At 47.4% G+C, this 27,207-nt stretch overlaps 1 long non-coding RNA gene across 14 annotated transcripts in view; it reads left to right on the top strand.

The window, feature by feature from the left end:
• Positions 1-1,208: 1,208 nt before the first annotated feature.
• Positions 1,209-27,207, top strand: part of LOC120374057 — a 32,745-nt gene continuing 6,746 nt past the window's right edge. The window contains exons 1-6 of one of the 14 annotated variants that reach the window (XR_005585864.1): positions 1,209-1,465; positions 2,850-2,939; positions 13,679-13,794; positions 21,287-21,377; positions 21,482-21,596; positions 22,826-22,996. This is a non-coding gene — a long non-coding RNA (uncharacterized LOC120374057). Of the gene's footprint in view, positions 1,466-2,849; positions 2,940-13,678; positions 14,071-21,286; positions 21,378-21,481; positions 21,597-22,825; positions 22,997-27,207 lie in introns of those variants that run through there. The other 13 variants (XR_005585866.1, XR_005585876.1, XR_005585870.1 and 10 more) reach the window with 13 other exon arrangements.

Below are 27,207 nucleotides of genomic sequence, written 5' to 3' on the forward strand. Positions count from 1 at the left end.
TCTCAAGGTACTCTGCTTCTGCAGCTCACTGGTGCAGCAGCAGCAGTTTGACTGCATTGTGCTGAGGTCAGAGCTGGAAGCATTGTCCTTTAAGCCTTTTTTAGACGTATCCACAAAGATTAACCCTTAGGCTGAAATTTTTTTTCTTGTGTGGTCTAAACCCAAAGAAAATATTTTCCCCAGGAAGATCAGCAACAGTTAGTTTGGGGTGAGAGAGAGAGTATGGAGAGGAAAATGGGCGCTTCATTCATACTTTGAACAAATATTTGGCTGCTTTTTTGCACCTAGGACGCTTCTGATTTCAGAAGTGGAAAATGAAGATACTCTGCGCCTCCCATAACTCAAAACCAGGGTCTTCACACAACACAAGAACCAGGGATTACCCAGTGAAATTCCTGGGCAGCAGGTTTTAAATAAACAACAGGAAGTACTACTTCTTCACACAACGCACAATCAACCTGTGGAACTTGTTGCCAGGGGATGTTGTGAAGGCCAGAACTATAACTGGGTTAAAAAAAGAATGAAGTTCACAGAGGATAGATCCATCTATGGCTATTAGCCAAGATGGTCAGGGACACAACCCCATGCTATGGGTGTCACTAAACCGCTGACTGCCAGAAGCTGGTACTGGCCAACAGGGGATGGGTCACTTGAAATTGTTCTGTTCTGTTCATTCCCTCTGAAGCATCTGGAACTGACCACCGTTGGGAGGGAGGATACTGGGTTAGATGGACCATTTGTCTGACCAAGTGTGGCCATTCTTATGTTCTTAAACATGTCTCAGTGATTAAAACATGACTAACAAAATCTGTATTGTGGGTTCAGTGCTCCTAGCTCAGGGTGACCTTAGGCCAGTGGTTCTCAAACTTTTGTACCGATGACCCCTTTCACATAGAAAGCCTCTGAGTGTGACCCCGCCTTATAAATTAAAAACACTTGTTTACATATTTAACAGCATTATAAATGCTGGAGGCAAAGCGGGGCTTGGGTTGGAGGCTGACAGCTCGCGACCCCCCATGTAAGAACCTTGTGATCCCTGAGGGGTCCTGACCCCCCATTTGAAAAATCAGCTCCTTGTAGGGCCAGGCTTGTAGTTTTGGTTGATGGTCATTCACTCCTGTTGTTTTAAATACAAGAAATTGTTTTGATGCAAACAATTGGTGTGGAATTTTCTCACACACCGGTTATGGTTCCCATGGTAACTGTAACTGCTACACTGCACCTAACTTTTATTCCTTACGCTATATAACTTTAGAAAACACCAGGCAAGGGGCCTGAACAGAGTTGCGGTGGTTAACTGACTTTCGTGAGTTTTCCATGTGTAACCTTTCATCCATAAAGTCACAGTGAGGTGATTTGTTTTTCATTATTTTTTTTCAGAGGCACAAAGAATAAAAAAGAATGAACCTTCACTTTACCCTGGCCTAAAAATTAAGAACAAGTCAGCACAGGTGGGTTTTACTAGGTGAGTCTGCAGAATTCAGCCCTGGGATGAGAGCCCCCTAACAACTTTAACTCAGGCGTCTGTAATTGTTGCTTTAAGAGGGACAGATAAGGAGGCAGTCTTCCTAACAGTAACCTACTTTCCTTATCACTATGAAGCAAGATCTTATCAGGAACTCAGTTTGGAAAGATGTTGTAAGTATCCCCTCTGAAATATACGCAGACATACATTGTCTGTTATCCTCTGCTCTCCTTCGGCTGGCAAGATGGAAAATGCTAGCAGTCAATGGGTTAACTGGCAGCCTGTTGACTTGTAAAGGTTCTGTTCCCCTGAATAACATTTCTCATCCTCGTCTGGGAGATGTTCCCTGTAAACAGAGAGAAATCTTGTAACATGCTAAGTGAAAAAATGAAGTGTGAGGAAACTTGAGTCACCTTCCTGTGCTGTTTAACTGGCAGTTTATGACTAATAAACCCCACATTGGTGTTCGTGTATTGGAATCACACTCATCTACCCTTTTCTGAGAATACAGAGCATTATGAAGGTGGCTGTTTTTCAGCGGCCAGGACATATGATTAAGGAAGTAGGAGCCTGGGGTTCTTTTCCTAGCTCTGCCATTGGCTCATACTCTGATCTTCAGCAAAGTCACTTAACCTCTTGTTGCTTCCGTTTCCTCAGCTGTAAAAACAGTTGGAGATATAAAATCATTGCCTCATTGCAATGTGAACTCTGATAAGAAGTTGACAGGTCTCTGGAAACATCAATTAGCACAATCTCTCCAGGATAAAAGAGGCAGAAAGACTGGATTATATTAATGCCATGTACCCATAGGGTGACCAGATGTCCCTATTTTATAGGGACAGTCCCGATTTTGGGGTCTTTTTCTTATATAGGCTCCTATCACCCCCACCCCGTCCCGATTTTTTCACACTTGCTGTCTGGTCACCCTATGTACCCTGCTACCACTTAATATGATGTTGGAGCTGATAAAGTAGGGAGTGCGGGTGGGGATGGGGTCTGTGTTGGAGAGAGAAGTAGCAGAAAAGTTATATGAAGACGTGGTAAATTCACAGTAGCCCTAATGGTGTCAAGAGGGAGGATAGAAGGGGGATTATTTAAAACCCAGGAGCATGAAATAATTTAATGGCAGCTCTCAGTGGGTGGTGTTCCTCTCCTGTCTCTCATTTGCCCAGTTAAAATAATAATATATCATGACTTTAAAGGGAAGCTTTGTCTGAGCAAGGACAGCAGCATCCAGCCCAATGATACTGTGCACTTTCAAAGTGCTGTGCAAACCCGAATTGTGAAAATGATCCAAGTCTCTCTTATGTTAACATGCGGGGCTGGCTGACCGCTTCCCAGCAATATACTCTAGGAAGACACCCAGTGTCTCTTGCTTCGCCAGGCACAAATGCACACCCCTCTGTTCTTGAAAACTCACCTGAGGTTGGTCCAGGCCCTTCAGAGCCAGAATGACAGAAGCAGCAGCAGTGAGGTAGGAAACTGTAGTTCACGCAGGAATCATTTAGGGCAGTGGTTCCCAAAGTGGGGTTCGCGAACGCCTGGGAGTTCGCAGAACTTACAGGGAGTTTGCCAGAAAATTTTCACTAATGGCGGGCACTGGAGGCAGCAGGTGGGACCCGGTTGCAGGGCAGACAGCGTGAGCCGCAGGAAGAGCGGGGCCGGGCAGTTGGGGCTGGCAGCCCGAGCCCTGCCCCCATCAGCGGGGGAGCCGGCAGTGGTTCCGAACTTCCAAGAACTGTGCAGAGCGAAGCAAGCGCATCCATCACACTGAGGAAATTTAAACTGAAATCCCTGGAAATATCCATTTTTAGGAAGGGGTTCACAAGATTTCACAATTTAGTGAAAGGCGTTCACGGGCTGTTCAAGTTTGGGAACCACTGATTTAGGGAAAGTGCTATGTCCTGTGTTATGCAGGAGGTCAGACAGGATGAGCACAGCGGTCCTTTGCTGGCCTCTGAACCCATGAGCATTCCATGTACCACCGTCCATCACAGCAACTCCTCGTGGCGAACAAGCTAGATCCAAAGCACTGAACCTGGCAGAGTTGCTGCAGGAAACGTGCCCGGAGGAAAGTTCTGCATCTTTGCTCTCCACCACTGTCAATGATGTGGACCAGCAGAGGGCAGAATTGTCTCAGAAACCAAGCAAGCCAGAGCCGCCCCCATCCCCCTTACCATTTCCTCTAGTCCGCCTGGCTGCTGTCACTTTCCTGTCCCTGTCTGATTGTTCTTCACTGAGCTCCCTGTTCTGTCTGAGCTGTGTCTTTGTGTGTTTCACTGAATTGATGTTTAGCCGTAAGCAAGATGGTGGGCCGAGGACATTGTCAGGTTTGCAATGTGTAATGCATCTCAGTCCCCTAGGCAGGTGCCTGCACCTCTTAGTGTGCGTGCGTGCGTTTAAGGTCTTCTCATAGGGTTGCCAACTTTGGTTGGACAAATTCCTGGAGATGTCATCACATGACATAATCTTTGATTCCTGGAGACTCCTGGCCAATCCTGGAGAGTTGGCAACCCAATCTTCTCAGCGCCCGTCTTGGTATCTGATTCACTTTCTCTGACTATTCAAGCAAGGGAGTTTACAAGCCCGCCATATTTCAGTGAGTGGCACATAGGTTTGCAATGCCAGTCAAGTTTGGCCTGGCTGCCCCTCCATCCAGCTGGAGGAGCACCCGGGCCAAATGGTATGGGAACCTGGTGCACAGGGAGTCTGTTCCTGTACGCCAAGAACTTGACACCTGATGGTACCAGCTCACGGTACCAGAGAGAGGGGAGACTCCATGGCCAAGGTAGACCTGGGTTGCCTATGGAGTGGAATCAGTGGGGACTGGAAGGGGGTCCTTGCTGGGAGGGCAGGGACTGGAATTTGCCCCATCCAAGAAATATCTGAATTGGCACCACTGCTTCCTGTGTTGTGAGTTTTTGTGCCTCAATCCCTGAGCTTTGCAGGATTCAACCAAAACATAGAAGTAGTAGTAAAAGAATGCAGCTGTGCCCAATGCCAAGTGTGTCCTTCATAGTATCTGCCCTTGCCAATTCACGAGGCTTCTTTGCTTCAGGGCCAGTTAGAAATCCAGCATTGCAAACTCCTTCACCTCAGTGCCCTTCTTGGGTCCCCTTGTGACAAAGAACCAACTCCGATGTGTTGTCCTGTTACCTGCTACATGCATCAGTTGTTCTCTGCTTAGGGATGAGAGGGTTGGTACCTGCCCGTGAAGAAGCAGTAAGTCTATTGTCCTGATCTATATGCGGGATGAGGGTTTTCAGATTCCACTGATCCCTGTGAAGCCAAAGATTCTTCCCCTGGGGTGACTCAGAGCCAGATTACACCCAGGCACAATGGATGTTATTAATCATTTGGATTAGAATGTGGAGAGGTGCATTTCTCTGGAGACAGGTGCTCTGGCAAGGGTTCTATTAACATAAAAATGCCCAGCGATGGACAAAGCCCCTACACCAGTGCTTGAATTTTGTATGGGTAGGTGGTGGGGGGAGGGGAGCTAAAGCCCTTGTAGGAGGTTGCAGGGATTCTCCCTCCCAGCAGTTGTTTGTGACAGTATGCGTGACTTTGTGCACGTCATTAGAAAAGCAAAAAGATGGAGCTTTTCAAAGCCACCCAGAGAACCTGGGCACCCAGCTCCCACTAATTATATTGGAAATTGGGTCTCCAAAGCCCACCCCAAAAGTACAGGTCTCTCTTCCTCTCAGCCAGACAGCCAATAAGGTTTCAGTAATGGGCAGGGGTGCCTCTCCCACTCCAAACACCATGTTGAATTGGGTGGTGCCGTTGGTCTCCCGAAAACACTCCTGCTGTACAGAACTACGTTTCCTGTGTCTGCATTACAGACCTTTCCAGGTGAAGATGGCTTTGCCTGCCCTGCGGCTACACGGCCCTGCGAGTGGTTGGCTCAGTGCAAAGTGCCCACTGGCATAGATCGGGCGCTCACAGCAGCTGCAGTAGTAGGGCTGGAAAATTACCGCTCATTTCCTTGTTTGTAGTGCAGTCGGTGCCCCTGCTGGCTCGACGCCAAGAGCCGCGGAGTAACCAAACCTCTGTGCCTGTCTCTGGTTTCTAGGGGGGGAGCTGCTCTCTCTGGCTTCGCAAGGTTTGGGTTCAGAACGAGAACCAGGCTGGGTTGGGGCGGGGAGATATTCAAAATGATTCTTGACTTTCACCTTCCTGTGTGGTTAATTGACTGTGCAGCCAAGATAATCCGGGAGCTGGGGAGAGCAGGGGTGAGAGCTTCCTCCCCATGCATGTGTTGGGGTGGGACTTCCAGGCAGTGCTCTATTGGCCAAGGTGGCTCCTTGTGAAATTATTCGTTCCCCCCCCCCAAGGGACATTGGCTTTGTTTGCTTTTAATTTAACTTCCCTGATAGCAGCCTGGCCTGAAGGAATGAGTGCAGGGCCTGAGCTGTGGTCCTGGCTCTGCCCAGGACTCAGCCACATGGCCTCTCTGAGCCTCAGTATGCCCACCTGTGAAATGGATAGCACCACCCCCTGTAATCATCTCAGGTAGGGTTGAATGGCTTCCAGTCACGCAGCATGGATTGGGGAGTAAGCGATTCCAGAATCTCCTGCATCCCTGACAGAGCTGTGAGGATACTTTGCCCCTAATTTCACCCTGTTCTCAAGTCTACTGTCCTTGAGGTTACGTATGTGAGCTGCCATCCTTCCAGCCCAACCCCCTTCCCCACTTGCCCCTTGCACTACTGTCACTTGTTATTACAACTGGCCAGCAGCAGGGCAGCCCTGTGGCCCACAGTTACCTCCATGGATACTACCAGGAGGGTAGCGTATTCTGGTGAATAGACTAAGTGGCAATGGGAGTCAGGAGACCTGGCCATTGTCCTCACTGCCACTGACCTTGGGCAAGGTCACCTACCTTGCTTGTGCCTCAGTTTCCCCATCTGTAAAATGGGGATAAAGTGCTCTGAGACGTCCAATAAAGGGGCTCTATAAGTGCAAAGAATGATTGTTACATGGACACACTTGGGGAATGTGGCACACTCAGGGTTAAAGAAAACAGCCTGCAGGATGAAATTTCCAGTGGTTTGTTCCAGTTCTCTCCAGCCAGGCTATGAGGGGAAATGCTTTATGCAATGTTTTATGGCCAAGTGAGGGAGCGCTTTTGTCAGGGAAGGGAAGCCAGAAATGATTGAGGACGTATTAAAAGCTGAAACTGCCAGATCCACCAATCACACCGAGGGGCTGATTCCAGTGGAATAAGAAAACAGCAAACGCAGGGAGGGGAAAAACAGTGGCAAAGAGCTGAGTAGAGGGGGTGCTTCACTCCTTTCAATTTGGGTAACAGGGCTACCCCTACCCCAGCAGCAGCTCCGGACTCCATTCCTGGCAAAGGCAGCCTGTGTTAAACCAGCCCACACACCCTCAGCACCTTCTTTTCTCTAAAGATCAGGCCCCACTGACTTCAAAATGGGCAATGTTTCCATTGACTTCAGTGGGGCCAGGATTTGCCCCAGGAGTGCAAGTATGTGAAAAGTTAGAGGACGGAGGGAATTATTTAGGGTGCTCCAAATGAGACTCGTAGACTCATAGACTTTAAGGTCAGAAGGGACCATTATGATGATCTATAAAAGCAACAAAGAATCCTGTGGCACCTAGATAGACTACAGTTTTTTTGCAGCAGCAGCTTTCGTGGTGAATACCACTTCTTTCACCCACTTGCATCTGAAGAAGTGGGTATTCACACCTCAACTCATCAAAACGTCTGTTAGTCTATATAAGGTGCCACATTTTTTGTTGTTTTTACAGATCCGACTATGATGATCTAGTCTGACTTCCTGCACAGTGACAGGGTGCTATGCACATACCCAGGGAGGACTAGCGGATAGGTTCTCCGCGGTGTTTTATGCAGCCTGTTGCAGAAGCAATGTGGAGTTCCTGATTGAGCGCCTGGGGCTGTCGGTCAGTTTCAGAACTTCCAGTCAGATTTGAGTTAACAGTATATAAAGAAAGCTGAATGGTCACAGTGAATTACTGTCCCCTCCCTGCTAGGGCCTTGGGGTTACTCTATGTTACTGCCAACCATAGTATAAGGAACATGGATTAATTTTGCTAAGGAAACCTGAATGAAGGTTATAGTCTCTTCCAGGGCTGGCTCCAGACCCCAGCACGCTCTTGGGCGGCATTTTGCCGGCAGGGCGGCAGCTGGCTCCGGCAGACCTTCCGCAGTCATGCCTGCGGGAGGTCCACCGGAGCCGCGGGACCAGCGGACCTCCCGCAGGCATGACTGCGGAGGGTCCGCTGATCCCGCGGCCCCATTCGACCTCCCGCAGGCATGACTGCGGACGGATCGCTGGTCCCGCGGCTCGGGTGGACCTCCCGCAGGCATGACTGCGGAAGGTCCGCCGGAGCCGGCTGCCGCCCTGCCTCCACAGCTGCGGGAGGTCCACTGGAGCCGCGGTACCAGCGGACCCTCCAAAGTCATGCGTGCGGGAAGTCCGCTGGTCCCGCGGCTCCGGTGCACCTCCCGCAGGCATGACTGCTTGGGGCGGCCAAATTCCTAGAGCCGCCCCTGGTCTCTTCTTCCACATAATCAGTGAAGTTACGGCTAGAGCCCTGACATCTCTCTTCCTTGACATAGGCCTAAAGCATCCGAGTTGCTGGGCAGCTGCTAACCTTTGGGTCACTGCAGTGAAAATGGAACTTACAGGAGATCAATGACATTCCAAGTGCATACATCACACAGTCTCCAAAATGTCCTCGTAACACAAAATCAAAACACTCTCTGCATTGGCAGAATTACAGACACCCCTGGGCCATGTGCACACACCGAAGATGCACTTAAATCAACACAAAACCATTGTAGGGGGACACAAAGCTGGGTTTAGAATCGATTCTCTTGGGTGAGCTTGTGCCTGTAAATTTGCCAGCAGAACTAAGTGAAACAGCTGGGAGCTAGGTTTAAATCAAATTAAAAATGTCCACACTGGAGTTTGCACTGGTTTAACTAAACATGTTTCAAATTGCACCTTTTAGTTACACCTCATCAGACCCACCACCACCGCCCTCCTCACGCAAACAAAAGAACACATCACCATGCCCATGACCCCCAGGGGTACACAAATTCCACCACCACTACCAAGCCATCTGGCCATCACTTCTATGATTTTCACCCCTGTCCCCAGCATAATGCAACCACCCTGTCACATACCCACTAAGCCCAAGATGCAGTAGCAATCAATGCACCTTTTGACTCATCTCAGATAGGCAGATGCAATAAGACTTGACCATTTATGGCCTGATCTAAGGCCTACTGAAATCAATGGGAGTCTTTCCACTGACGTCAGTGGGTTTAGGATTAAGCCCCACCCCCGAGCGTCACACCATCACTACTAAATCGTTGTCAGTGTTTTGTTTGAATCCTGCAAAGCTCAGGGATTGAGGCACAAAAACTCACAACACAGGAAGCAGTGGTGCCAATTCAGATATTTCGTGAATGGGGCAAATTCCAGTCCCTGCCCTCCCAGCAGGGACCCCCTTCCAGTCCCCACTGATTCCACTCCATAGGCACCCCAGGTCTACCTTGGCCAGTTTATGGCCCAGTGTTGTGTCTGCAGTCGGTAACAACAGTTTAGGTCAAAGTAATTCATTCACAGGAGCAATTAAGTACTAAGGCAGGTAGGAAAGGGGCTGGTTTGGGAGGGGCAGAAGCCTGAGGGATGTGCCCTGCCCTCTGATGGAATCCAGCCTGCGGATCCCTTTCCTGCCATTAGAGATGTCCGGCTGGAGTTCTGGCTCGGTAAGAGAGCAGCAGGAGGATGGCTGTGAGCCTGCCTCGCCAGTCACTGAGACCCAAACCAATTCAAATGCTTCCCATCTCATTCCTGCATTTGACAGCCAGTTCTGCCCAACCCCCTCCCTCCTTACATCTGAGCAGGTGAAAATAAAACCTGGGCAGCAGAGACTGAAAAGACACCAGTGCCAGCATCAGAGCAAGAGAACTTCTGCCCTCCAGACTCCGGCACTCCCACTGCTTTCGGGGAAGGAGAGGCATAGCACTGGCTTAGTAAGTGGTAACAAAATGCTTCCACGGACACATTATTACCAGTCAGGGTGACCAAGATGACAGAGCAAAGTACAGACCTCAGTGTTTGACTCGCTACTCTAGGAAAACGGACCCATGTCTGACAACAGGTGTTAACCAGAATTCCAGTGCTCCCTCAACTGGCGTAGAAAATGGGTTAGTTGCTAATGCAGAATCAGCCAAAGCATTTGAAGGACCCATTACAGTGGGTTTGAAACCCTGTTTTGAAGCAGGGATAGATTAAAGCACACTAGGGAACTCTTAGTGTACAGCAGCAGGGTCCACCCAGACACTTAGAGCATGGCAAGCTAGTGCGGGGTAGGTTTACCCCCCAGCTTGCCGCAAACTAAGTATTCATGTAGACAAGCCCTAAGGTAAATTCTGCATCAGTTTGAGAAAATAAGCTACTAGGGATAACATTTTCAAAAGAGCCTAAGACCTATTTTCAAAAGAGACTTAGGGCAAAATTTTCAAAAGCACATAGGCCCAGATTTTAAAAGGCATTTAGGCTTTACGGCTCTCAGTACTGCAACACCTAACTGATTTAGGAGCCTAACTCTCCTTTTAATACCATTGACTGTGAATTGGATTTAGGCTTCTAAGTGTCTCCAACCCTCTTGAAAATTATATTTAGGCTTCTAAATCAGTTAGGAATTTCAATGCTGAGCACAGAAATGCCTAAATACCTTAATACCTTTACAAATCTGGGCATTAGGAGCTAATTGAAAATCAATAGGTATTTGGCTCCTATGTTCCTAAGTCACTTTTGAAAATGGGACTTAAACTTCTAAGCTTAGATGCTTTTTAAAATTTTACCTTCAGGACCCTAAGTCCCACTGATGTTCAGTAAGACTTAGGTTTTTTACGCTCTAGATTTTCAAAGGTATTTAGGTGTCAGAATAGCAGATAGGTGCCTAGCAGGATTTTCAAAGAAACACCTGAGCTGGTTAAACACTATTGAAAATCTCACTGGGTGTCTACTTCTTCAGCTGTCTATATACCTTTGAAAATCTGGCCCCTGAAGTGCCTATGATACATTTGAAAATGGGCCTTAGGCTCCTACGTGACTTTGGCACTTTTGAAAATTTGACCATATCAGACTGAGAGGCCAGCCCTGAACTTCAGTACAGAATTTTTAAAAAGCCAATCCCATTTAATGGGTGAAAGACGGTTTTAGATGTTTTAAAGACCTTATGTGGTTGATTTTATTGGCTCACTCGGTAGAGACATATAAGAAAGGAAGACCAAAGAATTCCGAAGCGTGTGTACCAAGGAATGCCTCATCTGGCATTACTCTCATCTGGTCACTTAGGGTGACCAGATGAGAGTAAAAAAATATCGGGACACATGGCGGGGGTCCGCCGGTGGAGCAAAAAAAAAAAAAAAAAAGCTGAGTGCTGCTGGCGGAGTGAAATATTGGGACAAATTGCGTCCCGACCTCAGATCGTTTGGGACGCGGGACAAACACCTAAATATCGGGATGGTCCCGATTTTATCAGGACACCTGGTCATCCCAATGCCACTACATGGCCTGTGATCATGTGGCCACCAAAAGCTGTAATAACAGGAAAAGATTGACAGTGATGAACAGAAACTTAATATACAATCAGACCATCTTAAGCTCCTTGCCAGAGATCAGTACAGCTGGTGCTTGATTTGCAAGGAGGTCAAGTCCCTCTCAGATTTGCCAAAAAGGTGATGATCATTTTTCTTGAGTTCAGGAGCATTAGCTTGCTAATTTTAACCCCAGGTTCTTTTCACATCTACTTTTACTTTGGACAGTACTTTTCAAATCAGGACACTCAATTATTCCTGACTAAGGCGAAGAAGTGATTGCTTAAATCCTGCTTGTCATGGAGTGTGGAATAGACTGATTGCTTCCTGATTGAAGCAGAAAGGGAGTTATAGTAACTTATTAACAATATATATTCAGGGCATATTTGACCTCTGTACACCTCACACTGACCAGGCAGCCAGTCCTATCAGCATATAAAGCAGCAACTTTAACAACATGATTAATTGATGTTAAGGGCCTGGAATTCTCTGTGAATATGAAAGTGATTTTGCAATACAATTAACTACGTGTGCAAGTGCTGCCTGACTATATGGTTGGCCCCCGCAAGTCATGGAGGCAGCTGGCTGCATACAGTCAATCACTCCAGTAGTCATCTGAGGGGTCAGAACCGCAGGCACTAAATGGGGAGCTGGGGTGCGGGGTCTCTTTAAAAAGCGGAGCCATTTATTGGTGGAGCAGGAAGGTGACTCTTGCTTCAAGGTTCCAAGGATTAGAGGAGAGAATGGATGTCACATCCACCGAATCTGAGGTCTGGTCTACGCTACAGACCTGTATCTGTATAGCTAGATCACTCAGGGGTGTGAAAAATCCACCCACCCCTGAGCGATGCAGTTATACCAACCTAACCCCCCGAGTAGACGGCGCTATGCCGGTGGGAGACTTCTTCCACTGACGTAGCTTCTTCCTCTCGGGAAGGTGAGTTAACCACACCGACTGGAGAACTCTCTCCCATTGGCCTAGAGTGTCTTCATTAAAACACTACACCTGCATTGGTGCAGCTGCGCCGATGCAGCGTTTTAAGTGTCCACTTGCCCTGATACTTTGGGGAACCTTTACCTCTATTCACTCTTGGGAGCCCTGCAATCAGGGCTCTCTCAGGATATCTTCATCAAAGAAAATATTTTATTTAATAGGAACGAACTGAGTGGAGGTTCTGAGGCGATTCATAAACAGCTAAGCAAGGGAAATAGATGAATGGGGGAGATAGGAGTCTGAACTTGTAGAAACTCTGATTCGAAGTAGCAGCTATACACTGTACAAATCTTGGGGCTGACAATTGGACAGGAGAAGGATCAATCAAGCTGAACAATCGCCGGCCGAGGGTTTGTGTCTGCATTTCGTGTCGCCTGTGCACGCTGACGGAATGTCTCACATGCCTAATAAACTCAGAATTCAGTCAGGGAAAGTTACCTTTAAATGCCAGCCAGTAACTCGGAGGAAATAACCTTGGATTTGTAACCTGCTACTGGTGCTGCATTAATTATTTTTCTTCCATTATTGGGAAGGATCAGCTTCGGCATGTGGAAGGAGGAAATTTCCAGGGTCAGCGAGTTTAATATTTTGCACGTCTAAATAGAATGATGCTCAGAATAGAAGGAAGATGTTTGTCCTCCATGAAGGACTGTGTTAAAAGCATAAATGCAAAGGGTCTGAGTCTCCTCTTGCTGAGATAAATCAGGATCAGCTCCATTGTGGGAAATGAAGTTACACTGGTGTCAAATTGGTGCAAGGGGGGCGGGGGGGGACTAGGCCCCAGGAGGGCAAAGTTACAGTTGATATACAAAGGGGTTATACATATTCTGTCAATCTGATGATAGTTTAGGGCTGGACCCTCAGCTGCTCCAAAGCTCCTCAGGGATGCAACCTGTGCTGGCAACTCGTACCTGCCCCCAAGGGCCGTTCGGAGAGCTGGCGATCACTCCAGCTCCTCTCCCATCTCTGGAATTCCCATCCTCTCCTGGGCCCTCTGGCATTCACATTTCATAGCCCTGGGTGAGCCTGCTCCGGATTCCTCCTCACCTTTCCATCCCCCTTTCCCTGCCAGAGAGGTGCAAAGGGGCTGGAGTCAGGATCAGAATCTGGCCCGTTAAGTCTTTTCTTAGCGGTCTGATTCTGTCAGGTGCTGAGTGCCTTCAGCTCCCCAGTGAAATGAATGGGAGTTGAAGCCACTGAGCATTTTGCAGAAGGCTCTCAGCACCTCACAAGGTTGGGCCCTAGGAGCACAGAGAATAGCCAGAGGAGGTCTGGGGTCTGACCCTGCACTTGGTGATGCTGCTGTGGGCTGCGTAGTCACCTGGATCCCTGGATTTACTTGTTTTTCTTCTGCTGCTGCTTCTCCCTCTTTTACTTTGCTTAGTGACTTTGTGCAGTGCAAACACCTCATAAATAGGCAAAGTATATCGAAATGATGCTTAATTCTCTTATCGCACTTATCGGAGAATGCCACGGGGACATATTGAAGTAATTGTCTTCGCCTCCCCTCTTGCTTTTCCTCTTTAATTTGATCCTTATATCTGCCTCGGAACAGCAGGCATTAATGGATGGCAGTTTCAATGTGTTTATCTTTTCTTACTGTTTTATTTAATAGATATGGATTGCTTGAATGCTTTGTTTAATGGATCCGTGGACAAGAGACCAGAGGAGATCTCATCTCTGTCATTTAAAGAACTGGCAATAAAAGGAGAGAAAAAAAGAAAGGAAACGGTGAACAGCAATGCTTGCAAATATATGTGAACAACCATCCATTAATAGAAGCCCTGATCCTGCAGTGGGATCTGTATGGCCCCAATCCACTCTTTGCCAGGTTGAGGCTTTTGATTGCAATCCCCTTCAGGCTGGGAACCGTCCATCTTAGATCTCTCTCTAAAGCCCCTTTCATAAGGACTAACTCATGGCCTGGCAGCATAAGGGAGTGGAAGGCATCCCTCACTCCTTTGCATCGGCTACCTGTGCCCGGTTGCAGCATGAAGAAGACAGCAGGTAATTCAGAGCCACTAAACCCTTCCCTACTGTGCAGGTGGATGGTGGGGAAGGGACAGGATCTGAGCTCTGCCCCTGCCCCCCAGTGCACTGACTAGCATCTCACTCTGCTCCAGGGGCAGCACAGTGAGCACTGCCCTTTGCCAGGGCTGGTGGTAAAGCGACCATTCCAGCCTAATGCTCATTATTAATAATCATTAACAGACCCACCCTCAGCTGTATATGCAGGAATGGGAGAAAATCACAAGCATGCAAAAAACAACCCTGTATTCCACCACTCTGTGGCCTTGCCTCCATTTCTGCTCTAATCTGCAGGTTTTCAGCTTTAATTTTTTTTAAACATTGCATTTATATCTTATGCAGATGCATCTGTAACCCAGCCTAAGAGAAAAGTTCTCCTATCCAAACAAGAGCTCCCTATGGGGTAGGATATTCACCACAGTGCGTAGACATTGCACTAGCCCTCTGCAGGTGAATTTCCCTCAGCCATCTTGTTCTTAGAGTGGCTGCAGCTACTAACAGAGGAGAGGCATAAACCGTGCTCTCTCCTGGAGGCGTTACATTTGTTCTTTCTTGCTGCTAGTTTTCCTTAATCTGCAATCAGTCATTTTAGACTCATAGTGCTTGTTTGGGTCTGTGTGTCTGAAAACACAGCACCCCCTGAACCAATTTAGTTGCAGAATTCTCTTGTACAGCACAGAATGCCAAGATATTGAAAGAAAGTTCTTAACTTTTCTCTCAGCTGAGGAAGGACTTGAGAAAACAATCTATCAGAACACACCCACTGGGGAAAAAGCCTCTTGATCGAACATGCTTGGGCTCATCAGCACATGCAGAAAATGGAGGGTTATAAATTAAACACTGTGGTTTTTCTCTTTCTCGCTTCCTTTCTGTCCGTCTTTCTGACAGAACTTTGCTGTCTTGAAGCAGGATATAGACCTCAGTCAGATAAAGAACTTCTGCTGTTTGATGTTACTTTCCTGTAACATTTTCCTGCCTACGGCTCGTTGTTTAAGTTTTTTTGATACATGATCAGTTTATCAGTTTTCTGGTCTTTGCCATTCAGTCATGTTGCCCATATTACAGCCAGCTGACCCTGCACTGAAAGGCAGTGGACAGTTCACTGCACATAGCCTTTGGGGACAGAAAAAGGTAGAAAGAAGTTTATTTTTGCCACAACTCGGTGGCCAGTAGAAGTGTATTCAGAACCATGTAACATGAACATTACCAGCCACAAGAGGCCGGACATCCTGAAGGCAATGGGAGTGGATGAGACTCAGCATCATCTCTTGTTTTCCTCACCGAAGTAGCTGATCCTGGTGTGGAGGGGAAGCTCAGTTACTCTAGTCCCTGGAAGGAACCACTTTACTGCCTGCCTGACAGTTATATCAATCTTCTGGCTTCTGAGTGCTCCTTCGTGGACTTGAGACGGGAAATGTTGTGGACGGCACGGTGGTGGTGGGGGGGTCTCCCCAACAAGACAAGGTCTGAGCAGGTAAAAAGGGCCAGTTAGCCCTGTCACAGGCTGCACCTGGAGGAGAGTCAGGGCTGGCTGGGCTTAACGGCTGATGAAGCCCAGCTGGGGGAAGAGCTGGGAGAGACATATAGAGAGGAAATTGGTGGTACAGGAAGGAACTCTTAGTCACTTCCTAGAATGCAGGGGAGTGGGCTAGAGACGAGGAGCAGGTCTAGGGGGAGTGTAAGCCCTGGGATCCTGCCTCAGAATACAGAAGCTGGCAAGAACCTGAAAGAGGGTGAAGTAACCATAGGAGGCTCCAGTGGTAACCTGGAGGGTGGGCCAGTAGACGAAGAAAGGAAGAGCCCAGGGGAACTGCAGTAGGTCTGAGATTGGGTAGACCAAGGTTGCTGGGCATAGGGTGCCTGTGCTGGAACCTAGAGTAGTGGGCAGGCCCGGGTTCCCCTGCCAGCCACTAGGGATGTGGCATGGTCTGGGCAGTGGAACAGAAGACCGCCTGAGACAGATTGTCCAGTGGGACTTTGGTATCCTGTAAGGGGAAAATTATAGTGACCTGTTCAAAGGGTTGAGCCATGAAGAGGGAGCAATCGAGTCCAGAGAGGGAGAGAGATGGAGTGAGCAACCGAAGGAAGGGGCGTCAGAGTAGTCGAGAGCTACTCCCAAGGTGTGGCCATGAAGAGGTCATGCGGTTCACTACTCAGATGCAAGGGCCAAGAGAACTAACTGTTCTTTACCTTAACAGCAAGGAAAAGTCCCTGTTTGAGGAGTTACTGCAATACATCTGCTTGTTACCTACTGTAGAATGGGTTTCTCCAGGACCCGGTGTCTAGTTATTCTGCAAAGTCCCCCCTTTTCAGTTTAACTCCACTCATAAGAGCGTACATCCCAATGCCCATGGCAAACATCTGTATGGGAAATGTAATACGTGTGTAGGGTGCTTGGGTACTCCTGTAGTGGCTCTCCTAGCAATACCTGAAATAGACTGGATTAGATGTGCATCTAGAGAGGCCCTAAGCAGCGTGATATGTTCCTCGGCAGTTCTCTGCCCTAACAGCTATGATCTGGTATGTGCCTCTGCTAGTGGCTGGGGTACCACCAGTGTGAGCTTCTTCACTCCAATGTCTTTTTGTCATCTATGTCCCCACCAGTGGGAGCATTTTCATAGCAGTGTATATACCCTGGCAATGTGGATGGGCATTTTACTTCTGCATGGTAATTGTCTAGTACTGGTTCAGTGCAGGGATTATGATACTGGCTTCACACTTGGTGTCGTAGCCAGCAGGACAACGGTTTATTTCTGTGTCCTGTGACCAGATGCTTCTTACTGGGGGATTAAAAAGGAGGGAGCTGTGTGGAGGCAGTAGCTTTGCTCCGACTTGGTGCTGGATTATTGGTTTATGGTGTGTGGCTGGTATAGCCCATTAAATGCTGCTTGTTTGCAGAGTCTGCAGTCAGGCAGGTGTTCACTGAATTGGGCAGAACGGGGCTGTTTGGAACTTGAGATGGAGAGGTCGTTATTAGCTGAGATCAGGTTCCTGAAAGTTCCAACAAAAGCCCATGTGGATGAAAATCTCTCTCTTTCTTTATTATTGGAATTATCACTGTACGGGCCTCATCATGCCACTGCATTGTTCTCCGGAAATACCAGACAACAGGAGGGCAACTCAATACCCAATGCCACAAATTGCCTAAAGATTTATTTAAGGATGCAATTGCCCCGTCAGTCCCTGAGGGCACATGCAGAGCAGACGGATGGCTGCAAACCAGACATTGAGACTTCAGGGTTACCTGAGAGCATTAATGAGAATTCCATCCTTTCATAGGCAGAATAATGAGCACATTGAAGCTAGGAACCCTTAGGAAGTGCTCTTTTGGTATTTGTTCTCAGAAGTAAATTTGACAATATAAAAATGGCACCTTCTTACTCTGCCTCTGGTGCCTGATCCAGCTCTGACTTGTAAATCAGAAGTAACTATATTAAGTCAACGGAATTACAGCAACTGGTATGACAGTAACTTTGCATCTACTGTATTTTGTTCCCTGCGGGCCTTGTTCCAATCTCACACTAATAGAAATAAGTGTACCAAAGTCAACAGGCTCCACTGGTGCAGAATGAGTGCAGGAGAATCAAGCCCTGTGTGTTTTCAGTCACTGAATTACATCTGTTTACTCTACTGAGTTTTTGCTACTGTTGGCACTGCAGAACCAACACTGGCATGGGAAAGCAGGCTGGGTTCTCTTCTGTACTGAGCATCAATAAAATGCTCGACTATATTTATTCCTGATGATGCTGGTGTGGGAGGCAGACAGAGCCCTGTTTGATGTTCAGATCGGAGTTGGAGCTTACAGGGCTGGCAGTCAGAAAAATCACTGCTTGACCTGTACGCCGAACAAAGCAATTTGCAAATTCCTGAGAACATATAAGCCTGGAGGTCAACCTGTTATCCTTACAGAGCTCCTCCTCTGCCTGCAACTTCACTTGAAGAACCTCTAGTTCTCAAGAGGACACCTACCATCCCATAAAGGACAAGCCTCCTGCTAAGGCTTGACTTTGCAGTGCTGCTGTCCTTGCATGTGCAGGTTTCCATGTGTAGGAAGAGCAGAATATCGAAGCTGGCTACTACCAAGGTGGCTCTAGGAGGAGAATTTTTGCCTTTCCTGTCTTTGTAGCATATCTTCTCCCTGATGCTCATCTGCCATATTGTGCCATCAGTTTTTACGTGGTACTCCCCATCCCCAGATGAGCTTCTGGGAGCCACTCCAGCTTTGACTATTGAGCTGCACTATGGAGCTGTAAAGGAACCTGTCAGTTCTTCCTATAAATACTGTGTACCCCCAAAAGAGCCTAGAGAGTCTAGAAGAAGGATGTCTTGTGATTAAAGCACTAGGCTGGGACAAAGGAAAGCTGGGTTCATTTCCCTGCTCTGCCAGAGACCCCCTGTGTGACATTAGACCAGTCGCTGCATCTCTGTTTCTTGTCTCTAAAATGGGGATAATTCTAATTTCCTATCTCACCGAGAGGATACATTTATTAATGATCATGAAGCACTGAGGAATTACAATAATGGTGCCATTTAGGTACCTAGGCAGATAGCCTGTAAAACAGCAGGTTCCATGCTAGTTGTTATGCAGAGTATGCTCTGAACTGCAGAAAGATCCCCGTGCACTAGGCAGAAGTAACGAAATAATGTAACTTGTCGTGAGAGACAAGAAAGAAGGCAAGGAGATGCTTTGGACCCATCACTAGTAATACGTTTGACATGCGTCAACCTGCAAACTTTTTTGGAGGAAGTCAAGACAATTAAAGAGATATTGGAGCTTCAGGGGATTAGGTTGATACTGTCATCTGGGCTTCACATACCATCTACCTGTTGCTGCTTATGCATGTTAATATATGGAAATGTCCTTATCTCTCTGGAAATGGAAAGGCCTCTTCTGAGCATTAACGGCTTTCTGAGATCCTCAGGCTGTGTGGTTGTTGCAGATTTCATAGCTTTATTAGTTTAACTGTCCAGATCTTTATCGTAATGTATTAGCAGGTACTTGTGAGCTTTAATATTATTAGTAGTTCTATTTTTTTGCCAGTAACTAGTTTAAGATGGTTTCACTTCACTGTCTAGATCTTTCCTTTCTTTTTTCTTTCTTTCTTTTATTTTCCATATAGTGTATTACACTTTCCTTCACTGCCCTGAGAAATAACAACTCCTTAGCTTGTGAGCACTAGATAATGGGATAAATCTGCCTAAACAATACATTCATCATACGCTTTTTTTTTATTCACATCCTGCATAAGCAGCCACACTTTTCCGCAACAAATAGCTGAGAAAAAAACCCTGGGAATTGAATAAAAAACCCTCAAGTGGAAAATGGATTATGCAACACCCGAGTTGGATGCATTTGATGTGTAATCCATATCTGACGCAGGAGTCGGAGACAGATGGTGGATCTCTGACTCATAGTCAATAGGCAGCCGTGGAGAAAGGTGCTTTCAGGGATGACCATCCCTCGCAAGTTCAGCTTTGCTAAGGTAATCAGAAATGACTGATAGTCTCACTGCCTCACCAACCTGCACCGGCTAAGGGTGACAAAATTCTGGGCTGCACAGCATGGGGAAGGGGAGTCAAGCTAGAGAACCCTTCACTTTGTATGAAGCTAACTGCACCTGAGATGGACGGGGATCAGTTTATGTTCTGGAGAGGATTCGCAAAGATTTGCATATCAGAAACACATCTGATCATATTTGGACATACACAAAGAAACACCCATTTTAGACCCAGGAAGCTACTGCACGGTGAGCAGAGAGGCATTTATAAATAATAAAGGCCTCATTTTTAAAGGTGTTAAACGCTCACAAACCCAGCCAAAGTCAATGGAAACTCAGCACCTCTGAAAGTCAGGTCCAATGATAAACTGCTTCCCTATTATAAAACAATTCTACATGGGGAACAGTACCCTCCGATCTGTCTCTTGTCTGTAAGCTTGTATGGAAGGGATCAAGGCTTCCCACCTCCTGAGTATTTTCAGAGTTCAGGAATCATCTCCCATAAAAGATATTTGAAATGTACTTGCCTTTTTTTTTTTTAATTATCTGCCAAAACGCATTGTTTTGGCTAACATGGAGCTATGCAACAGGAACAGGCTGCTGCACCGAAAACGTGCAAAATCAAAGGTTACACTTCAGCTCCATGAAAACTCTCTTCCCCCATTCAGTGATGATGATGACGACAAACTAACCAGCCCCTGATTCTGCCAGCCCCAGACCATTTCTTTACTGTAATGCTCCAGGCAATGATTTCTTCAGGCTGCTTCTTGCAATCAGCAAGGGGCACCAAGCAGAAGGACTTTGATTTGGAGACACCTCACTTGGAAAAATGTTGGTTTGCAAGTGTTGAATCTATCTAGGTACTTATATGGTCCGTACTACTGTAGTATCTGAGCACCTCACAGTCTCTAGTGTACTTATCCTTACAAGACACCTGCGGGCAGGGGCGTACCATTCCTCCCGTTTTACAGATGGGAAACTGAGGCACTGAGACACTAAGTGACTTGCTAAGGAAGCAGAGAATTGAATCCTGGATTGGCCTGTAAGGGAATCTGGAGGCATGATCCTTGCTAGGGAAGGCAAAGGGACTGTTTGGACACCTGCTGGCTGGACTGGAGTGCAGGAGATATGCAAGTATAAGGAACAGCCCCACTTGTTAGTTTTGGAGTATGTCTCCTATGAATGCCCAAAAAAGGTGCATACTGGAGAGATGAATATAATGTGCTGGGGGACCCCTTCCACATGCCTGACCAGGACTCTAGACCAACAAAAGACGAGGCTCCCTCTGACAGTGTCCATCCCAGATTTTATAGTGAGCCCAGTGCATGCTGGGACAGAACTTTGGCTGTGTATTCGCTGTTATAAGAACACTGCAATCATGATACTTTACCATTGAATCCAAAGGCTTGATTTAAGGATTTCACTAATAACACAGATCGTGGTTACAGGGAGAGCTGCACTTTAGACCCTTTTTAGTGCACCTCTTTAGTGACAGGTTGTGGTACCTTCACCTCTCTCTGGATAGAGCCCCGTGGTCCTAGGCTGGGTCTTAGGGCTGCAGTCATCCTGTTTACCAACCATGATAAGGTGACAGACCCAACTGTGTTTAACCCCTTTCCTCGGGGAGCTTGTGACAGCAGCTGATTAAAGTGACTCAAACAGCTTCTTCAATGCAAAATATTATTTATTACCCACAGATATATCGCATTCAGAGCATAGGGATAAAACAACAAAAGGCCTATCCGCCTGGGTCAGACCTAACTTTTATTCTTACCTTGCAAGCTTTGGGTAAGTTCCATTCAGCCCAGCCCTCTGCACCTGAGTATTCCTTAAGCTATGGCAGTACCATATCTTTGTCATTGTTTCATTTCCTGTTTGTTTCCTCCCAACAGCCTCCTTTGATTTAATTCCATGCAGTCAGGAGAATAATATCAAATGGGAAAACTGAGATGTGGATGATATTCTTAAGAACTTCCTCCTTCTCCACCATATGGGACATAAGAAAAGGTAGGAGGCCACAGCCAGCCTGTGGCGTTGCTGTTCCCATTGATTTACTTTTAGAGTATGTTAAGTGTCTGGGTGGTGGACTTACTACCAGAACAAAAGAGCTTTGAAGGGGAAACCCAAAGCTGACCCCTGTGCTGCTGGCTTTGCATTTAACCTGCCTGATATTTCCATCTCTGGGGGGGGGCAGGGGTTAGTTAAGTAAATATGCAAAACCCTCTTCTTGCCCTGCTCTGGATTATTGCAAGCATGGGGCAGGCCCTCTGAGATTCTTGAGGAGTAAGTGGTGGTGAATAATAAGACAGGGTCAGATCCTGACCTCTGCTAAGGCTGCTTTGTGCCCCCAGAATAGCAACTTTAAACCAGGCAGCTGGGGATTCCTGAGGCTGCTCTAATTTATGCCGGAGGTTCAACTTAGCTGTCCCAAGTTCAAGGGAGTAGAAAGATGGCTGACAGTGATGTGTGCTTCCTCCGCTGTCCTCGTCTGCAACCTGGGGTGCTCTGGCACAGCTGAGGATCTGGGCCTGCAGTTGGAGACCAGCCATGGGGGAAAATCAAAGCGGTGAAGGCTGAAGGAAATCCATGTAAATGACAAACTTCTGGGGCAGGATCATGGGCCCAGTTCTGATCTCATTCACACCCACATAACATCTTCGGCTTCCAACGGAGTCACTCCTGATTTACAGCAGTGTAAGTGAGACCAGAATATTAAATGTCTCTGCTCATGGCTATGCACATCAGTGACTCAACATATACACCCTTATTATTATTAATAATCATTACTAATACTTGTGAGGAATAAATAATAATACATTGATGAGCAATGATGGAGAATTGGGGAAGAGGATGGAGACAGTGAATAGAGGGGCAGATGATGGAGAAGAAGCCGAGGGGGTGGAGGGAATGAGTGAGAGTTGAGAGAGCAGTGAAGGAAAATGGGGTGAAGGGAGGAAAGCGGGGGGGGGGCACCCCTGCAGCATCTCCAGTAGCACTCACTTGTTTTGTTAATGAATGAAAGAGCTTTCCCCAGTCTCTGCTGTGTCCGCGTTAATGTACAGTTAGTTATTGCAGCCGGCAAGGAGAGAGTCCATGTCCCATGTAACCCATAATGTTCTGCCTTTAATAGAGTTACACCAGGTCTGAATTCAGCCCCCCATGTCTTTATGAATAGGAGTGAGAGAGAACCAATGTCTCTGGAATAAGATTACTGTGAAAGCTTTGTGTCTCCTCAGTGATTCACTGGCAGAAAATACATCCCCAGGTGCTGAAGGCTTTGAGACAAAACTGAGAGCACAAGACCGCTGGCAGAGGATGAGACAGTAGGGCAGTCCAGGCACCACAGAGCAACCATCTGTGACTTCCTGCAGCAGCAAAGGGATTCAGATAAAGTTACTTTAAACCCACCCACCTTGCAGCATATTTGCCCATATTGATTCAAATGGCAAAACTACAGCCAGTCTGACAAAGCTTAGAATAGGGTGAGGTCCTGTAGGGTAAACAGTGGAGCTGGGGTGTATTAACCGCATTGTTAATGGAAAATGAGTCAATGCCCTTAACCTATTTCACTGTCTGTTTCCTGTGGAAACAGTTAGTAGTTCTACTGCTTGGATAATTAGACTTCTCCTTTCACAAAGCCTCCATGTCCTGGGTAGTTGCTATGTGATGTGATGAGAGGTTAGTAACTAGGGACCAGAAATGAGTTTAGCTCAAATAAGAAGAACCCCTAACCTCAAGTTGAACCTCTGAGCCTTTCACTAAATGCAGCACAAAGATCCAAGCGTGGGTGTGTTTTCAGTTGATGAAATCCACCCTTGGGCAGTGATTGTCCACGAGCCCTAGGGAGGGACAGAAGAAAGTTTGGTCGTGGTTACCTTGAGTCGTCTTTTAATCAAGAAGCCAAAATGCATCCTGTGTTGCTGTTCTTATGGCCCAGGGCCAAAGCCTTCATGTGTTTGGACTCAGCAAGGCCCACGGGCCTTAGGAACGAGGAAGGCCAATTCAGCTTCCCAGCAATGCCATTCTCTGGTCATCATTGTCCTGTCCGACTGCTCCCAGAGAGAGGGATTCAGCAGAGGCAAACAAGGACTGATGGGGATAAAGAGAAACAAAGACTGTGAAACCATGATGACTGTTGGCTGCATTTTCTTTCCAGAGCTTTTTAAACTGGGCCCATTTGCTCCTGGGACTATCTAATGATTATTGGATAGTTACGACATTTCCTTTGGACTTCTTGGGGCTTTCCTAGGAAAAGATTCAGTATCTTTCAAATGCACTTTCCCAGACTATCCAGCCCCCACTGTGTACAGAGAAATATGTTTGCTAATCTACACACCGTGAGCAAGACCTTTAGCTTTGGCTCCTTGCAGGGAATTCATCTGTGTTCGGTATACAAAGATGTGTCTCTTGTGTATTCCTCACAGGGCCTGAAGCATCGATGGCATTTAGACGCCCGTCAGGTTGTCAGGCATTAGAAACACGGAGATTGCAGGACCCCAAGGGGATCTGGTCTGCTATAAATAGCTGTGTCTTGTCATAGAGCAGGGAGGAAAAACGCCACCTTCCCAAATGCTGCGGTTGTGCCTCGGCGAGCTTGCATGCGTCACACAGACACGGCTGAATGACCCAGACCTATTGAGGGACAGGGTGTCTCATGGGACACAGAGACTTTCACGCTTACATCACTGATTCAAATCTGCCCTGGGGTGATAGAGAATGAAAATCATTACTATTTAGCAGTTGTTGTGTAGATTGAGTAAAATAAATTGGTATTCTCAGTAGTAAACAGCTGTGCATGTCCCAGAAACAAGCCAGGATAATTGATAGGCCTCTGAGTAGTTTCAGCAGAGAGGTCAAGGAGTGAATGGGTATGGAGTGGGAAGGAGATTCCAGTACCAGTAATGATGATAAGAAGCAAGGAGAGATTGCTCTGTGGAAAGACCAAGGCTCTAATTGATGATGTTCCCTCTTATTCCTCTCCTCCCGAGGCAGACAAAGTAATGAATAGTACAGAGAAGTTAAACTGGACACTCCTATTTTTACACAGAAACAAGAGGATGTTCAATAAAATTGAAAGGCAATACATTTAAAAGTGATAAAAAGAAATATTTTTAGGCAGGCATGATTGGCCTGTGGCACTCATTGCCACAAGATATCACTGAGGCAAAGAGCTTTGTAGGAGTCATGAAAGGGTTAGAAATGTTTATCGGTAATGACAACACCCACAGTTTCATTCAATAGGATTCTAAAGACTTTGTTAAGGGATACATAAAGCCTCATACTTCAGGGCACAAATAAACCCAATAAATGATGGGGTCAGGAAGAAACTTCTCCCACGGGAAGGTTATACCATAATTGTTCACTGTGGAGTCCTTGTACGAGTGTCTGCATCATCCACTACTGGCCATTCTCAAAGATGGATACTGGACCAGATGGATCTGATATGGCAACTCCTATATTCCCCTCATTTCCCTAGACACAGATCCTTCAGAACAAGATTGAGTACAATTATCAAGGCAACATAAGGGAAGTTTTGCAGTGCTGTGCTGCACCTGGTCTGTGGGTAGAGGATTTCAATTTACAGGGTCTGAGCCAAAGCCCCCTGACATCAATGGATTTTTCTCCTCAGCCTGGCAGCTTTCACCAACACTAACATACGCTTTGAAAGAAAAAATTAAATCATTGCAAATGTTCCCCTGAAGGGTATTAAAAGGCAGCTTTTCATGTACCAGGCAACAGGCGCTGTCCATGTCCCTTGAGTTATCACCTGCAGAAATGCAAATGGCATTTTCACACTGAGCACAGCAGTCAGGAGACATTTATCACTCGCTGTAAAAATGCTTAATTGTGATTTTTGTGCCCATTTAACACAAAGAAGGGAAAACAGACTCTGGATGCAACTGTCTGTTAGGAGACAATCCTTTGTTTTCCAGGCAGATCATTAGTAACATGAAATGTTCTTTAATGATCATTAAAAAGGTGGAAATCCTGCTGGGACAGATGGCTATTTCGGTCTGGCTTTCTCTGAACTCTCATAGCAAAAGGCTCCCTGGGAGGCAGTGGGATGTTACTTGAATCGTGTGCTCCCCAAGAACACTGAGTCCCCTGCTCTCTCATAAGATTGCTTCTAGTCTTCCAAAGTTTAGGTTTCACAGTATGTGAAATCCTTTGCCACAGACGCTGCTTCCTTCATTTTGATGCTTTCTGACACAACACCCCTACTCTCCGAAGCGCTGCTGAGTGAGTAAGCACAGAACAAAGCATTGTGGTAGCACCAGGAGGCCACAGCCAGATTTGGGCCCCATTGTGGTAGGCACTCTGCAGACATATTGTAAGAAGTGGTCCTGGACTTTCATCCCAATCTTCTACTTGTATGTTGTATCTTTCTCTCTCACCCTTTACCTGTTCTGTCTATTCAGACTGTCAGATCATTGGAAGAGGCTTGGTCTTTTATTATTAATATATACCAGTGAGTCTAAAACTTTTTCTGTTGGTGATCTCTTTCTCACAGCAAACCTCTGACTGTGACTCCCCCTTAGAAATTAAACATGGGGAAGTTAGTTTAATTGAATATTAATTTAATTTAATGGAAGGTTGGGCCTGTCAGCCCCATGCATGACCAGGTTCAGGCCTGTCAGCCCTATGGGGCTGACAGCTCGCAGCCCCCATGTAACCACCTCACGACCCCCTGAGGGGTCATGTCCCCCATTTTGAGAATCCCTAGCAGAGCCGTTCTCAAATAGTGGTTCAGGACCCCAAAGTGGGTTGTGACCCCGTTTTAATGGTGTCACCACGGCTGGTGTTAGACTTGCTTTAGGCCAGGGCCGAAGCTGAAAACCGAGCCCCACCGCCCAGGAACAAAGCCGAAGACCAAGGGCTTCAGCCCTGGGTGGCAGAGCTCAGGTTATAGGCCCCCCCGCCTGGGACCGAAGCCCTGGGGATTTGCCCCTCCCCTGTCAAGGGCAGTGGGGCTCAGGTAGACTCAGGCTTCACTCCCCCCTCCTGGGGTTGTGTAGCAATTTTTGTTGGCAGAAGTGGGTCCTGGTGCAATGACGTTTGAGAACCCCTGCACAGCACAATGAAATCACAATTTGGGCCTGGGCCTCTAGGCCGGGGTGGGTAAACTTTTTGGCCTGAAGGCCGCATTGGGGTTCGTAAATTGTATGGAGGGCCAGTTAGAGGAGGCCCCCACCTCCGATCTGCCCCCCACCGGGACCCCTGCCCCATCCAACCACCCCTTCTCCCTGTCCCCTGACTGCCCCCTGCCACCTCATCCAACCCCCTCTCCTTCCTGACTGCCCCCCCAGAACCCCTGCCCCATTCAACCCCTGTTCCCCTGACAACCCAACCCCTATGATCCACACCCCCATCCCCTGACCAGCACCCTGAACTCCCCTGTCCTCTATCCAACCCCTGTCTGCTCCCTGCCCCCTTACCGCACTGCCTGGAGCACCGGTGGCTGGCGGCACTACAGCCGCGCTGCCCGACTGGAGCCGGGCCACGCCGCCGCTGCCACCATGCAGCACAGAGCACCGGCTCAGGCCGGGCTCTGCAGTTGCGCTGCCCCAGGAGCTCACAGCCCTGTCGCCCAGAGCACTGCGCCGGCGGTGGAGCGAGC

The sequence above is a fragment of the Mauremys reevesii genome, linkage group 10 (assembly GCF_016161935.1).
Source record: "Mauremys reevesii isolate NIE-2019 linkage group 10, ASM1616193v1, whole genome shotgun sequence".
In the NCBI taxonomy this organism is placed as follows: domain Eukaryota; kingdom Metazoa; phylum Chordata; order Testudines; family Geoemydidae; genus Mauremys; species Mauremys reevesii.